General features: G+C 42.8%; 1 pseudogene; it reads right to left on the minus strand.

Moving 5' to 3' along the window:
* Positions 1-13,346, minus strand: part of LOC147454277 (uncharacterized) — an 83,338-nt pseudogene extending 69,992 nt beyond the window's left edge.
* Positions 13,347-17,111: the final 3,765 nt, after the last annotated feature.

A 17,111-nucleotide genomic window follows, 5' to 3' on the forward strand; every position in this document is an offset into this window, starting at 1 on the left:
TTATGCAAGTAGAACACACACAAGGATACGTGAGGGGCAGAATGCATCCTCACCTCTTTAAATAGACTAAGGAAGACCACCATCACTCATGGCGTGCAACACGCAAAATCATCCCAAGCAGTGAGTAGAGCATGCTCCTCCTAGGGAATCCAAAACATGTAGCCACCTCAACTGTGGTCCGACACAGTAGAGCAGAGCCACCATTGCACCTCATGGCAGGGTAGGTGAGGCCCAGTAAAGAGATTTTTTTACCCACGGTTTTTAGTCGCCAACTAAGGTTAAGCGACAGCCATAAACCTATAAGGGTTCCATAAAAAAAGACAAAAAAGGGGATTGCATTGACTGCAATGTCATCGAGAAATACAAAAAAGAGTCATTTAGAGTTGATACCCCAAATATTCATGCTTGTAAGAGACCATGAAGTTGAATCCACGTAGTATCTTTACGCTCTTGTGATAACTACAATCCATGAATCCTCGTGTTTGCAAGAAGCCACGTAGTGTCTTCACACTCTTGTAATAACAAGAATCCATGGATCCTCGTGTTTTCAAGTAATCATGAAGAGTGTCTTTATGCTCTTCTAATAAGAGTAATCCATGACTCCTTGTGTTTTCAAGAAGCCACGTAGTGTCTCCACGCTCTTGTAAAAACAAGAATCCATGATTCTTTCTATTTGAATGAAAACTATCATTTTGAAACAGTCTCTCTGTCATTCTCTCTCTCTCTCTCTCTAAAATTCCCACAATATATACATCTTGCTCTCTCACTATTACTGCCAATTATCTCTTTCCTATTCCCTCTGTTTAATGGAATGTGCTCGCTAGATTCCAAAAAAGCGTCTCTCTCTAGCACATACATGCAAAGGTGCACTCACACATACAAATACACCTAGATTCATCTAGGTATATATTTAATCATAATAATGGACCAACAAACTTTGCATAGTGCCCTCGTACCTTGCAACTAGTTATTTCTAGTATTCTCACACTATCAAAAGTGGGACTAAACTGATGATTGTGAGAGAGAGAGAGAGAGAGAGAGAGAGAGAGAGAGAGAGAGTCGACAACAATTTTCATATTATTAAGTTAATACAACACTGTGACTGAATTAGTGCTTTTCTAGATTCATCTTGGTATATCTGAGATCGTAACAATGGACTAGTAGAGTTTGGACAGTGCCCTCATGTCACACTGTCCTCATGGGACTACAATGATTGTAAGAGAGAGCTTGTCAAGGCTTTTACTTCACAAACATATGTTATTAATTCCAATGGTAATTGGGCCAATGATCATCACTACAACAATGAGCATTGAGGAGATACAACTCTATGTTACATCAATGCTAGAATTGCAAAGGTCCAAAGTACAAGCATAATGCAACTCACAATCAAAGTGGAGAAATTCAAAGGTTTGAGCTCCAAGTCAATGCAACCCATGACAAACATATGGCTCCCCTCCCTAAGGGTTTATGCACAATTAGAACATTACAACACAATTACATCTTGCCCCATTGCATAATTCATTATAGTACAACAACATTACATCACAAGTACATTTGTACAGTTTGCATTACCTAGAGCATATGTGAGCCACGACACTAAGTGACACATAACATTAAAGAGGGGGGGGGTAAGGGGATCGACGGCGCGGAAATGGATGCGGGGAGCCCGAGGCAGATTAAACCCGGACGCGCGGCAAGTCAACGCGAAAAAGAACCCGGGCGGCGACTCGATTTGAACCCAGGGCCTCGTCGCCCAGATTGTGATGCATGGGGTAACCATCCCACCCGCGCGCACATGTTGTACCCATAGCCCGGGTTTTTGGGGTTTTATATTTAAAATATAGGCGCTGCCCGGGTTTAATCTGTGGCCGGGTTTAGTCTGTGGCCGGGTTTAGTTTTTAAGTGCCCATCTACGGCTGCAACCTCTCCGATTTTCGTGCGCGCACTTCTCTGCCCTCGATCCCCTTACCCCCCCCTCATTAATACTATGTGTTATTTAGTCCTGAGGATATGTGAGGGCTTTGGAAACCTTTCCTCTATCAAATAGATAGCATGAAACTATCTTACTTGTCTTGCAAAAAACATGCTAGAAATTTAGTAGTTTTGCTTATCGCTTTGAAATTTCATGTTTTGCAACATCCCTGTGAGGGGTATAAATAGCTATGATGTAATTAATACTGTGACGTGAAACTGGAACATGTACCTAGATTCGGGGACGGTTACAGAGCGAGCTCAATGGAGAGAGCTTTGGGACGAGTTTTTTTTTTTTTTTTTGAAGGGCATCCACCACTACGTCCCATTCTTGCCCCTTAGCACCCATCACTGCCACCACCTAAGTCCACCACTGGTGGTTAGTGGTGCTAGCTTACTGCCACCATGAGCTGCACCTAATCCTACCACCATTGCCCTCTTTCCACTGTGAGCTCACTCCCCCCTCTTTCCCTCTTTACAACAACAAAACAATACAACCCCCTCTCTCCCTATCACAATGTTTTCCTCCATCTCCCCCCCCCCCCCCCCCCCCCCCCTCTCTCTCTCTCTCTCTCTAACCCTATCAATATCTCTCCTCATTGGTCCTCTCCAACCCCCAATCTCTCTCTCTCTCTCTCTCTCTCTCTCTCTCTCTCATGGGTCATATGTGACCTTCTGTGGACGGGTAGAGAGAGATAGGGTGATCGAAGAGAGCTCTCTCATGGGTCATATGTGACCTTCTATGGATAGGTAGAGAGAGATAGGGGGATTAGAGAGAGAGAGAGAGAGAGAGAGAGAGAGAGAGAGAGAGAGAGAGAGAGAGAGAGAGAGAGAGAGAGATACATAGATATATATCCTCCATGGAAGGTCACAAATGACCCATGGGACCAAAAACATGCATACAAAGGGTGTCTCCTCTCATGACGTAGAGGTTAATGGTTGTTACATTGGCATTGAGCAACCTGAGGGTCGATAGGGCTGGGATAGGATGTGATTGTTTGAAAATGAAAACCTTTGAATGTGATATAAGTTTTTTTATAAAATGATTGGGGAAACTAACAGGATAAGGGGTGATGTTTGGCAGCATGATGGGGGCATTAGGAGAGCAAAACTCCTATATGATGGCCTTCCCTCCGTGGTATACTACTCACTTTCTTTGGCTCGTTCCACTTACCCTTTCTTGAGCTCCTCACCTTTGCGTTTGATTTGAGCCAGGTAAAGTTTCTAAGCAATCCAAATTTCGGTTTCTTTTAGGAGGGGTGATGTTGGAGTAGCCGAAGTCGTCCCTCCTTGTTCCCAAACTTAAGGATAGTGAGTGTGAGAGTGTGCACTTTGGTGCCTTTAGCTTCGACTTCCTTGACCTTATCAATAGCAAGTATGATGATTGAGTCAAATCATGCCTCGAGCTTGTTATACGACCTTTGAGATCGCAATTCTCTTCCATGACTCAATCAAGGTCCGTTTGGAGGTGTTCAATGCAATCAAGCTTTCTTTGAGCTGTCAAGACAACCGCAAAGCTCCACCATGTCCTACACTAACATAGTTTTTTGGGGTTGTAGTCTTTTCTTTGGTTGTTATGTTGCCCAGGATGGGACTGGGTTGGCTTGTAGCATAGGAACACAATTTGAAGTGTTTGTGAGTGTGTATACTAGTGTAAACCTAAAAGATACTGTATGTGGCAATCGCGTGGGCTAGGGTCAAGTGCGAGGCACATCGACGTTGAGCAAGGTTGAGCAACGGGACGGAAGAAAATACATTTTTCCTAACCAAAGAAAATAAGGATAAACATGAAATTCTCCCAGTTTTTAGGTAAAAAATTGAAGATTTTATCAATATTTACACAAAATTATCTATTTTTTTTTGGCTTTTTTCAAGGACAACTCAAAATATAAGCGGGATTTTACAATTCTAGCCAGTTAAAAACACTATACCCCCGATTTTTTCTGACTCCAATAGGGGGTTGGACGGGCAGGGGGAGAGAGAGAGACAGAGAGGGGGGGAATGGAGGGGTTGGGGGGGTGTTGTGAGGGGGAGAGAGCATTGTCTTTTTTTTAAAAAAAAGAGGGAAAGAAAGAGTGGAAGAAAGTTTAAGAAGAAAAAAAAAGCTCTCGCTTGGGAGAGCCTTTTTTTGTCTTCACAACTTGTGGTTGAGAATGAAAATCTCAAGAGGACACTTGAGATGCAAACAACACGTTTGATGCAACTTGAAGAGGAAGTCAAAGAATGTAAACGCTCTCTTGTGGACTTGAATGCTTCGAAGGAGTGGATGCGAAAAGTAGAGCATGACCATGTATTGAAAGAGAAAAAATTTGACACCATGAGCCGGGATGTATGTGGCATGAAAAATGTATGCACAAACAAGTCTTGGGCTGATGTATGTGGTAGCAATGTGGTTTCTAATCCTCATTCATGCAAGATATGGCTCAAACAAAGAATGTTGAGAATGTGAATGTGGAGGAGTTGAAGGAACGGGAGCGACGTTCTAAGAACATTGTTATTGGTGGAATTCCCGAAGAGAAGCTAGAGACACCTCCTTCTCTTGCCATTGTTATTGAAGATTTCTTCAAAACCCACTTTGACATGTCCGGAGTTATGGTCTATGGAGCACATAGAGTAGGGAAGCAAGGAGCTCCTTGCTCAGGAGAACGACCAATTGTATGCACCATGCTGGATGAGACCAAGCAAAAGATTATCCTTAATAATAGTTGGATCTATTGGATGGATACAAAATGTTTTGTATGTGAAGATCGCACTATTAAGCAACAAAATATGCGTCGCAAGGCATATGAGGAAAAGAATAAGAAAAACAAGGAGATCTCTCATGAAGAAAATGTGCCCAAGGAGGAGGCGAGTCCCTTGAGCAAATAGGGATGCGTGACCTATGAGACCAAGTTACAATTGAAAATATGATTTTGGAATTTTAATGGATACCCATGGAATGCGGGGGTTGGCATTGATGAACTAACAAGAAAAGCCGATGTTGTACTTCTTGTTGAAACTTGGGAGAATGATACACAAAGGATTAATGGCTTGGAGAATTACAATGTACATTCATTGATGTGGTCAAAGAATCTTAAGAAACGAAGAGGACAAGGAGGGGTAGCGTGTATCGTTAAGAAAAGCCGATGTTGTGCTTCTTGTTGAAACTTAGGAGCATGATACACAAAGGATTAACGGCTTGGAGAATTACAATGTACATTCATTGATGTGGTCAAAGAATCTTAAGCAATGAAGAGGACAAGGAGGGGTAGCATGTATGGTTAACAAAGGATTGAAAGATCTTGTATCAATTGTGAAAGATGACAAGTACAAACGTTATGTATGGCTGAAAATTATGACACCAAAAAGAGCACCCATTTTTGTAGCCGATTGCTACATTCCTCATCATGATTCTCCCTTTTATGCTTGCATGGATAGAGATCAGCCATTTTTTGATTTGGAAGAGGAAATTGCTTATTTCAAAGGTGAAGGTGATGTTATTGTATTTGGGGATATGAATGCTCGCACAAAAACATTGCAACATGATAACAATTTGATATGCCATACATTTCAAGGGAGTTGGAGGAAGTTCACTTGTATGATCATTCTTCCATGGATGAGAAAGATCCGGATCACTATGGAAAGTTACTTTTACACATATGTAATGGCATGGGTATGCTCATTGCCAATGGTGTATCTTTGTGGAGTGGAACCAGTGGATTTACATGTAGGAGACATAATGGGGATAGTGTGATTGACTATATGCTATTCTCCGAAGCCATCATGTATCACATAAAGAGTTTTATGTTTGGCCAATGGACCCCGGAATCCGACCATTGCACCTCATGTATTGACCTTTCATGTGGAGAAGAAAATAAGCATGATAATCTCAACCAAAGGAAAGAGAAATTATCACTATGTATGGATTTCAAACGGGCACCAAGGTACATCGAAATGGTTGAGCAAAAGTTATGGATGACAAAGCTTCAATATGATGCACCATTGCAAACTAAATGGGAAGCTTTCAGGAATTTTTTTTGTTCTTGTGCCGAAGAATGATTTGCTATAAAGCATCTCCATAGTATCAACAAAGATAGATCACGAAAAAGGTGTTTTGGTAAAGAATGTCAAGATGCTCGAAAGTCCTTGATAAATCTTGATGCAACTATGGACAAAGAAAACTATCACAGTCATTTGCATACATACAAAGCATTGATTCAAAAGAAGAGAAGAATATGGGAAGTAAAGCAACAACTTTTTCAAGTCCAAGGAAAGGCACATGCATATGGAAGATTTTGGAGAAACTTGAGGGGCAAGTGGGTTGAGAGTTTTGGTAACTAGAGTCTTGTGGATATGTACACACATTGTAGGCAATTATATGAGCAAGCAAATGCTAAAAAAATTCCATTTAATGGTTCACTCCCATGTATGCCCTCTTTTTTTACTATTCAGAATGTATGCGGAGGGCTTGAGAAGTTGGCTACTCGCAAAGCGGGAGATCTTCAAGGTATCAAGCTGGAGATGATCAAATGGATGAGAGATTTTACCCATGAATGGATGTGTGATATGTTCAACCTTGCACTTCAACATGGTATGTCTTATGATTGGAGTACTAATTGGATTAAGCTTTTTCACAAAGGAGGGGATGTAAAGAATCTAAACAACTACCAAAATATAATGATTGGGTCTCTTATGGAAAAATTATTTGGGTGCATAATGGAGATGAAATTGAGTGATTGGGCTGAAGATAATGACAAGCGTGCAAAGGGGAAAGCGGGCTTTTATCGATGCCATAGCCCTATTGATCATCTTGTCACCTCATGGAGGAAAGTCGGTTGAAAGGCAAGCAATTGTATTGTTGTTTTGTGGACTTTAAGAAAGCCTTTGATATGATTCCACGTAACAATTTGTGGAGAAGGATGGAAGAACTCCAAGTGCCAAGTGAGTTTATGCTTGCGGTTTCTCGAATCTATGAGAAGGTGATTTGTCAATTGCACATGGGAAGAGAAATTTTAGAAATTTTTGTAAGCACTATTGGGGTTAAACAAGGATATCCGTTGTCACCAAATCACTTTGGTCTATGCATCGATCAATTGTAGCAAATGGTACTTGACTTTATGCAAGAAGAAGGCATTGAGGAGGTCACTATTTGCAATATGGTAATCATGCTTTTGTTGTATGCGGATGATGTAGTGCTTCTAGCACACGCTTTAGAAGATGCACAAAATCTTATGGTTGTCCTTGAGAACTTTTGCTTGCATAGTGGGCTGATTGTGAATAAATCTAAGACAAAGGTTATGCTTGTGAAAACCAACCATAAGGAGAAACCATGCATTGTGTACAACAATGAGACACTTGAAGTTGTTGAGATCTTTAAATACCTTGGCCTTGAGGTTCTGTCCAATCACAAGTGGCATGAATGTGCTATGCGTTGTTTGGAAGCGGGAAAGAGAGCATTTTATGCATTTGAGAACATGTGTAATGCGAGAAACATCAAGTGTTGGGTTCTCAAGAAGTATCTTTTCGATGCATTGGTGACACCGGTTCTTCTTTATGGAGTTGAAGTGTGGGGAAGGAGCATCTCAAAGTCTACTTGGAAAGAGTTTGAGAATGTCCAAAAGTGGTTTCTTATAAACTTTCTCCAAGTGAAGACACAAACACCATATATGCTCCTACTTCTTGAGTCGGAATGTCTTCCAATTGAGGTTATGTGCATGGAAAGGGTTGTGGAGTACATGATAAAGATGTGTCAAAACCCCTCACATCGACTTTCTACAATTGCATGGGAAGCAAACAAAAAAGTTCAAAAGACGCAGAAAAGAAAGATCTTGAGCACGGGATGGATGCAAGACATAAAGTAGTGGTTTGGGAGATGGGATGCATTACACTTGCTACATGATGCTTCAATTGACTCCCAAGTGAATGAAGCTTTTTTACAACACCAATTTATTACGGCTTGGGACAAATCCGGTGGGTCACTCTTTATACATTACACCACCCATATTGCCCCCAACTACAAAACCATGTTCTTCGTTGAAAGAGGAAACCGTAGTCATACTTACATGCTTGAGTCTATCCCCTTGTCGGCGATACGCACTATCGCAGACATTCGGCTTAGCTCCCATTTCTTTTGATGCGAGATAGGACGTTGGGGCAATGGAGAAGAGTCAAATCGACTGTGCACATTATTCTCACTGCAAGTTCAAGAGTCTGAGTACCGCACACTATTAGAGTGCTCAGCTTTTGGTCACATCCGAACTTGCTTCTCTCACATTTTCAGCTATAACTTATACCTACACACTTTCCTCTCCCAGCCAAAGTGTGGGCTCTCCATTGCGACTCTCATCACCACAATTTTGGAGCATCGAGAGTCACTCATCAACCATACACATACTACATCACATGTAACTTTGGTCCCATAGGTCATATTTGACCTCCAAGGACGATAATAAAATCTATCTCTCTCTCTCTCTCTCTCTCTCTCTCTCTCTCTATGGTACCGCGAGCAAATCTTTGGAGACGTATGCAAAGACTTCAGGTGCCGAGAGAATTTATGCATGCAATCTTTCGCATCTACCAAAAAGTGATATGTCGACTACGTATGGGAGATGGAATTTCAAAATTTTTTGCAAGCACCATTGGTGTCAAACAAGGATGCCCACTTTCCCCAACCCTCTTTGGGCTACTTATTGACGAATTGGAATGCATGGTTCTTGATTTTATGCAACAAGAAGGCATGGAACGTTTTTGCCTACATAGCGGGCTGATTGTGAATGGATCAAAAAACAAGGCTATGCTTGTAAAGACCCTCAATGATGAAAATCCATGCATTGTATACAACAATGAGCAACTTGAAGTGGTAGATAGCTTCAAGTACCTTGGCCTTGAGGTTCCATCCAATCATAGATAGAAGGATTGTGAAATGCGTCGCTTGGAAGCCGGAAAGAGGGCTTATTATGCATTTGAGAACATCTGCAATGCTGGAGAGATCACGTGTTGGGATCTCAAAAAGTGCCTCTTTGACACATTGGTGACACCGGTGCTTCTTTATGGAGTGGAGGTGTGGGGTGGTAGCATCGGGAAGTCTACTTGGAAAGTGTTTGAGAATGTCCAAAAGTGTTTTCTCACCAACTTTCTCCAAGTCAAGACACAAACACCCTGCATGCTCTTACTTCTTGAGTCCGGATCGCTTCCCATTGAGGTCTTGGACATGCAAAGAGCTGTGGACTATATGCTTAAGACACAACGTAGCTCTTTGTATCGACTTCATAGAATCGCATATGAAGCAAGTCAAAAGGTCCAAAAGACATGCAAGAGCAAAATACTAAGTTTGGGGTAGATGCTTGACATCAAGAAATGGTTTCGAAGATGGGATGCATGTCACTTGGTCAAGGATGCGTCGATCAACTCCTAGGTTAATGAGGCCTTCTTACAACCCCAATGTATCACGACTTGGGAGAAATCTGGAGGTTCTCGCTTCAGCCATTACACCACACACATTGTCCCAAACTACAAATCTCTCTTCTTCTCCGAGCGCGGTAACCAAACCCATCCCTACACCCTTGAGCACATCCCATTGAGTGCAATCCACACCATTGCCTCCATTTGTCTTAGCTCCCATTCTCTACGCTGCAAGAAAGGACGTTGGGGCATTAGCGAGGAGTCTCATCGACTTTGCACCTTATGCCCTCGTCAAGTGCAAGAGAGTGAGTACCACACACTACTTGAGTGTTCAGATTTTGACCACATTAGGTCCTCTTTTCCACATATATTCAGCCATGAGCTCTCCCTACATACCTTCCTCTCCCAACCACAATGTGGGCTCTCTACTGCGATGCTCATTTCAACCATTTTTGAGCATCGAGAGTCACTTATAACCTCCACTTGCCATGTGACATGTTCATTTGGTCCCATAGGTCATATTTGACCTCCGAGGATGATAATAGAACTCTCTCTCTCTCTCTCTCTCTCTCTCTCTCTCTCTCTCTCTCTCTCTCTCTCTCTCTCTCTCTCTCTCTCTCTCTCTCTCTCTCTCTCTGCTCGCCCTCTCCAACCCCCTATTAGAATTAAAAAACACTAGGGGTATAATGTTTTTAATCGTAAAATCTCGGTTATATTTTGAGCTATCTTGGAATAAAACTAAGAAATTTACACAAGTTTAAGTATAAATACCGACAAAACCTTCAATTTTTGACCTAAAAATTCAAAAAGCTCAAGTTTGCCCTTATTTTCTTTGAGTACGAAAATGTATTTTCCTAGCGCAGTCCCCCCCCCGCCCGCCCCCCCCCCCTCTCTCTCTCTCTCTCTCTCTCTCTCTCTCTCTCTCTCTCTCTCTCTCTCTCTCTTTCTCCTTTTCCCTCTCCCCATCTCTTCTCTCTCTGTCTCGCCACCACCCTTTTCCCTCTATCTCTCTCTCCCTCCCGATCACCTTTCCTGAAACCTCTCTCTCTCTCTCTCTCTCTCTCTCTCTCTCTCTCTCTCTCTCTCTCTCTCTCTCACACACACACACACACACACACACACACACACACACACACACACACACACACACACACACACACACACACACACACACACACACACACACACACACACAAAAAACGCAGCCGTTTTTTGACCTAGTAGACAACAATCCACTCTTTTGATCATAGCTTCTTCATCCGAACTCTGATTTGGGTGATTTATAGCCTCAATCAAAGAGCACGAAGCCCTCTACACATTGATGTAAAGAGAAAAATTTATAGAGTTATGGAAGGCATTTCTGTAGAAGCATTTCCGAAGTGAACAGGTTCAAGAAAATTGACTCTCATCTCTTATTTTACATACAATGTCTTCCGGCACTCGCAGGGGTTCTTCTTCTTCAACAAGGTCCACAACCATTGTGGAAAATGATCCAAAATCTCCTATGTGTGGAAATAGCAACACAACCACCCAACCAATGACATCAGAAACCATGATCATGGCGTACTTGGTATCATTGCAAGAGATCGTAAACAAACAAGGCGAAGACTTACGAGCACTTGCAATGGAGAATGACACACTAAGGGTACTTGTGGTTGAGAATGAGAATCTTAAGAGGACACTTGAGATGCAAACAACACGTTTGATGCAACTTGAAGAGGAAGTCAAGGAATGTAAACGCTCTCTTGTGGATTTGAATGCTTTGAAGGAGCGGATGAGCAAAGTAGAGCATGACCATGTATTGAAAGAGGAGAAATTTGACACTATGAGCCGGGATGTATGCGACATGAGAAATGTATGCTCCAAAATTGTGGTGATGAGAGTCACAATGGAGAGCCCACACTGTGGCTGGGAGAGGAAAGTGTGTAGGTCTAAGTTATGGCTGAAAATGTGAGAGAAGCAAGTTCGGATGTGACGAAAAGCTGAGCACTCTAGTAGTGGGTGGTACTCAGACTCTTGAACTTGCAGTGAGCATAATGTACACAGTCGATTTGACTCTTCTCCATTGCCCCAACGCCCTATCTTGCATCGAAGGAAATGGGAGCTAAGACGAATGGCTACGATAGTGCGTATCGTGGACAAGGGAATAGGCTCAAGCATGTAAGTGTGAGTACGGGTTCCTCTCTCAGCAAAGATCATGGTTTTGTAGTTGGGGGCAATATGGGTGGTGTAATGTATGAAGCATGACCCACCGGATTTCTCCCAAAGCCGTAATACATTGGCATTGTAGAAAAGCTTCATTCACTTGAGAGTCAATTGACGCATCGTGTAGCAAGTGTAATGCATCCCATCTCCCAAACCACTTCTTTATGTCTTGCATCCATCCCGTGCTCAAGATTTTGCTTTTATGCGTCTTTTGAACTTTTTTGCTTGCTTCCCATGCAATTGTAGAAAGTCGATGTGAGGGGTTTTGATGCATCTTTATCATGTACTCCACAACCCTTTCCATGCCCATAACCTCAATTGGAAGAGATCCCGACTCAAGAAGTAGGAGCATATATGGTGTTTGTGTCTTAACTTGGAGAAAGTTTGTAAGAAAACACTTTTGGACATTCTCAAACTCTTTCCAAGTAGACTTTGAGATGCTCCCGCCCCACACTTCAACTCCATAAAGAAGAACCGGTGTAACCAGTGCATCAAAAAGATACTTCTTGAGAACCTAACACTTGATGTTTCCTGCATTACACATGTTCTCAAATGCATAAAATGCTCTCTTTCCCACTTCCAAATGACGCATTGTACATTCATGCCACTTGTGATTGGATGGAACCTCAAGGCCAAGGTACTTAAAGCTCTCAACAACTTCAAGTGTTGCATTGTTGTACACAATGCATGGCTTCTCCTTATGGTTGGTTTTCACAAGCATAACCTTTGTTTTGGATTCATTTACAATCAGCCCACTATGCAAGCAAAAGTTCTCAAGAACAACCATAAGCTTTTGTGCATCTTCTAAAGTGTGTGCTAGAAGCACTACATCATCCGCATACAACAAAAGCATGATTACCGCATTGCAAATAGTGACCTCTTCAATGCCTTCTTCTTGCATAAATTCAAGTACCATTTGTTCCAATTGATCGATGCATAGACCAAAGAGAGTTGGTGACAATGGACATCCTTGTTTAACCCCAATAGTGCTTACAAAAATTTCTGAAATTTCTCTTTCCATGCGCAATTGACAGCGTCGCTACTATGGGTGACACCCACTCTAAGTTTTCCACAAGATAGATAAACTCTACTTCCCGTAGCTTCCTTACCTCGGCAAGGAGTACCTTTTCTTGTATGACCCCAGCCATCGCAGCTTTTGCACAACTGGTTTTACTCCTTCCTTTAGCTTAACATGATGCCTCACTACTGTAATACCTGTGATTCTTTCATAATTGTCAATGAAAAGGTTAGTAAATCCCATCAGCATTTGCAAAAAAGTATCCTTCTCTTCGATTTTTAACTCCATAGATAGCAAACTCTTCAACCTACTTTCTCCTAGGATAGGTGATTTATTTTCCCCTTCGTTGATTTTTCCTATGATGGGTCACCAGTTGTGCTTATCCTTTGTAGATCCTTCATGATGATACCCATCATATCTATGGAACTGTCACTCTCATTGGTGGAAGTGGTCTCCTCCTCAGAAGTGGAAGACTCACTGGTGGTCTCATCTGCTAATGTCTCTAGGTCCATTTGTTTCTTCTTGTCTATCCTCATGTCGTAGTGGATGTTTCCCCTTTCTTACCAGTCATGCGTAGAAGCTCAGCACCCCAGTACTGCTTTGCCTTTATGGCCATCAACCATGGCCTTCCCAAGATCAATGGATAGACCTCCTCCTTAGTTGGCATCACAAAAACATCTGCTTCTACCTCAGTATTGAAGGCTTTTACATTCACAACACTTACCACACCCGCACATTTTACTTTGCGTTGTTTTCCATCTTTGCCTTGCATGGAGAAGGCCTGTCAACCTCAAGTCCTAGCCAAAGCATCACACAAAATTGTGCACCACCATCATTGTAGGTGTTTCCAACCCTCTTACCCTTTATGTTGATGTCAACGATTGGAAGGATGTCATCCATGTTGCAACCCAAAATTTCTCCGGCTACCTTTGCTTTGGAGCACCTTGTACTTACCATTTTGGACCATTTCCGCCTTACCTTTGGTGCGAGATGTAGTAGTTGTGTCCATGTAATCTTTGGTCCTTGCTGTGCCACATCCAATGTAAGATCATAGGGCCTAGAAATCTCCCCTAACTGAAAGGCGGTGATGCCTATTTTCCGTCGTGGCCTTGACGGCCTCTTGCTATCTCTCCCTTCATGCTTCTCTCTCCATCAATTTGTGCAGTTTTCTCCCTCCTAGCTCTCTTTACAGTCATGGCTTCAAATGGTTCTACAAAGGTTACCTTCTCCTTACCCTTAGCTCTCTCCTTTACTCTGGGTGGATCCACTACTATAGCCTTTCCTTTCTCCTCTAACCTTATGATGTTTACAGGGCGATAAGGTGGTGGTGCCGGTGGAAGAGGTGGAATGGGTCCTTGTGGTGGTGCTTGGGGTGGACGTAAAATTTATGTTGGTGGGGCTGGTGCTCAGGGTGAAGGTGTTCTCTCTCTAGGGGGTGAGAGTTGGTTTCTTCTACCTCCTCGATTATAGTTTTGTCGTGGCTTGGGATAGTAGTACATACCATTACCATCTTCTCCGCAGTTGTAGCAGTGATACTCCCTGTTTTTTGTCGTGCTCTCCCCGGGTCTTGATCTCTCTCTTGATTCCTACCTTGATGTATCAAGTGGACATATAAATTTTGTAGTCGGTCAATAATGTGGGCCAACGTATCTTGTTGGTCATTTCTTACTCCAACAACTGGTGGTGGTGGAGGAATGGTGGTTGTCGTGGTTGTTGGTCGACGCGATGTTCCTGCATCAGTTGACTTGGTTTATTCGTCCTTCATCTGTAGCTTCTTGTCCTTAAGGAGAGCAATCTCCATGGCTAACTCGTATGTAGCCAAGAATCTACCCTTCACCTTCTCTTTGAGCAGCAAACACAAGCCATGCGTAAATTGTTCCTTTTTTAGGAAATCGGGTGCAACTTCCCCTCTTTCCAGTGACTCAATCCACCATTCCCACAAATCCACAAACTTGGACTCATAGGTGGCATACTCTAAAAGACCCTTCTGCTTCAAGTTTCTCAACTTGTCCCACATCTTCTTTGAAGTGGTACCTCCCCCAAAGCGCCTCTTAAAAGCAGTTTTTAAGGGCTCCGAGTCATCCTTAGTTGCTTTTGGGAGTGCATTGTACCACGACCTAGCTTCCAGATTCATGAGATGCTTAAATATGCTAACCCGGGATTCATTTGTATCTTTGTTGCTTACTCCACATGCTACTTCAAAGTCATATAAGAAATCTGTTACCAAATCCTTCCCCTTCTTTCCTTTAAATGTTGGAAATGCTACACTTGCTATGACTACTGAGAGAGAGAGCTAGAAAGACACTGTGCTTAGCTTGCAATCAAAAGATTTATTTTTTCTTTACAAGGAAGTGTGTATACCCTTTTTATAATAGAACATAAATTAAAATCTCAAACAGTACATTGCCTTGTACCAAAGGTAGGACAAATGGCTAATCTGTCACCAGAACCTCAAAGAAGCACTCCCCACCCAGCATGGTGTCGATGACGTGTTGGTAGTGAGCCTTCCAGCCCAGTATTACCTTGATTGACCATACTCATATCGGAATGTGTGATCTCCCTTGAGGTAGATTGTACTGATTCATGTGAAGCTTAGAGGTCCTTATACACTGTCCAAACTTCTGGGAGAGGGTGGTGCCCTTTCCTGAAACAGGCTTAGTAGATCCCTAGTCTCTCTAGTGAGAGCGTGAACATGTGCTTCTGTTATCTGTGTTGCAGCATCAGGTGCAACTTGGAAACTGGCTATGATAGTTACCTAAGTGACTTAAGTTACCTAATTCTCGAAGTAGAATAGTGTTGATTTTCTATTGTGCATAGATCCCTCCATCTTGTTGTTGCGGGTTGGTCGTAGGTTGCAGACATGATCTCAACTTCCTCCTCCTTCTCTTTGGCACACTGTTTGACATGCTGGTTGTCTTTCCCACTACAAATATATTACCGTTATGCTTGGCACTCCAGCCTCGATGGAGATGCGAAGTTCATCTAGTTCTGCTTGGAGCTCTTCTTCTTTTGTCATCCAGTTAGCAAAATCTGTTAACCATTCATCCATCCATAAAAGGTTAGGGTTTTTAGTCTTGTAAATTGAAGGGTTTCATAAAAGGATCCTCGATGGAGGCACCAAGAAAATGATAGTCGGAAATGACATGCCATATGGGGTGGCCTCTACACCACACACAACCTGAACATCCCCAAGCATCATCTCGAGATAGGATTTATCCTATAATTATAGAGGGGCACCACCTAGCATAAGTGCAGCTAGGACGCAGACATAGATGACCTAGGGTAGCAAAAGTGAGATGCCATCTAGGTAACCAACATGAAATGGTGATATAGCAAACGTCCGAATATAGAAAATGCATAGTCAACAATCAGGAGTGTGTGTACGAGAGAGGTATGTGACAAGGTTGGAATGCAACATGACTTACTAGTGATGGCTCACGTGTTGAAGCACAAGCAGAGTGATATACAAGAGATGAATCATCCCATGGACATGGGGGGAAACAGAGCTAAGGAGGGATCTTGGCTGATACCAACCTTTCTCTTGGCACTAGGGATGCATGATGGAATGCAAGCACCATATGGTGCATGGCAAACTTTGGAGTTAGCGGGGTTAACACGTTAGTGGGAGGTTAGTTGAAGGAAACATCAAGACGATGCAGCCACCATCAACATCAATTACTAGCATCGAGAGTGGCCCAAGGTAGCATGGTGTCGGTGCATTCAATCCTAGCATGCTCATGTTGCCTTGCAGGGTGATAGTGAGTGCCTTATGTGTATGGGGTGGTCATGACTAGTAAATCAACCATGGTGTGGGTGGAGATTGGTGGTGGTGGTGATGTGGCCAATGCTAAAATGCCCATGCTTATAACAAAACATGATACCATGAGCTCCCTAGCTTGGGAGGTGCATTATGTGCTTAGTGGTGAGTGGAATTTAGAGTGCATGGAGCCTGGGTGGTGCTCAAGTGTGTTCTCCCTTGTGTCTCCCAATTTGTGCTTAGTGGGGGCCTCTTTATATAGGCATGAGAGGTGGTCCTCACCTAATGGTCCTTACAAATATCCACTGGTCACTGTAGAGAGTCTACATGCCTCTCTAGTAAGAGAGATAGAGAGGGAGATAAGGTAGAGATAGAGAGAAGGGAAGTAAGAGTGGGGTGGGGAGGTTTTTATAATCCACTATCCATTGACTAGGTTATTAGGGAAGAGTGGAGTTTGGGGCATTTACAAAGTTTTTTGTTGATGGTTCGGGTGGCTGATGTGAGGTTAATGCTGCTAGAATTGGTGTTTTGTTGCGTGATGCTGAGATGCTACGCATTCGTCCTTTCGAGGCCGCCGGCTGGGGCCGGCCTTCGGCATCATTTCTTTCTTTGGTGTTGCTTCTGCGTGCTTTTTGTCGTCTTCTTATTTTGTCGATGGCGTGGCATTTTTTCCTTTGCTTTTTACTTTTTGTGTGTGCGAATGATGTGCGTACAATTGCGTGAATGGGTGTGTGCGCTCATGTGTGTAGTGTACATGTATGTATGTGCATGTGCTCGTAA

The sequence above is a fragment of the Adiantum capillus-veneris genome, chromosome 7 (genome assembly GCF_014529385.1).
Source record: "Adiantum capillus-veneris isolate H3 chromosome 7, ASM1452938v2, whole genome shotgun sequence".
NCBI lineage: Eukaryota > Viridiplantae > Streptophyta > Polypodiopsida > Polypodiales > Pteridaceae > Adiantum > Adiantum capillus-veneris.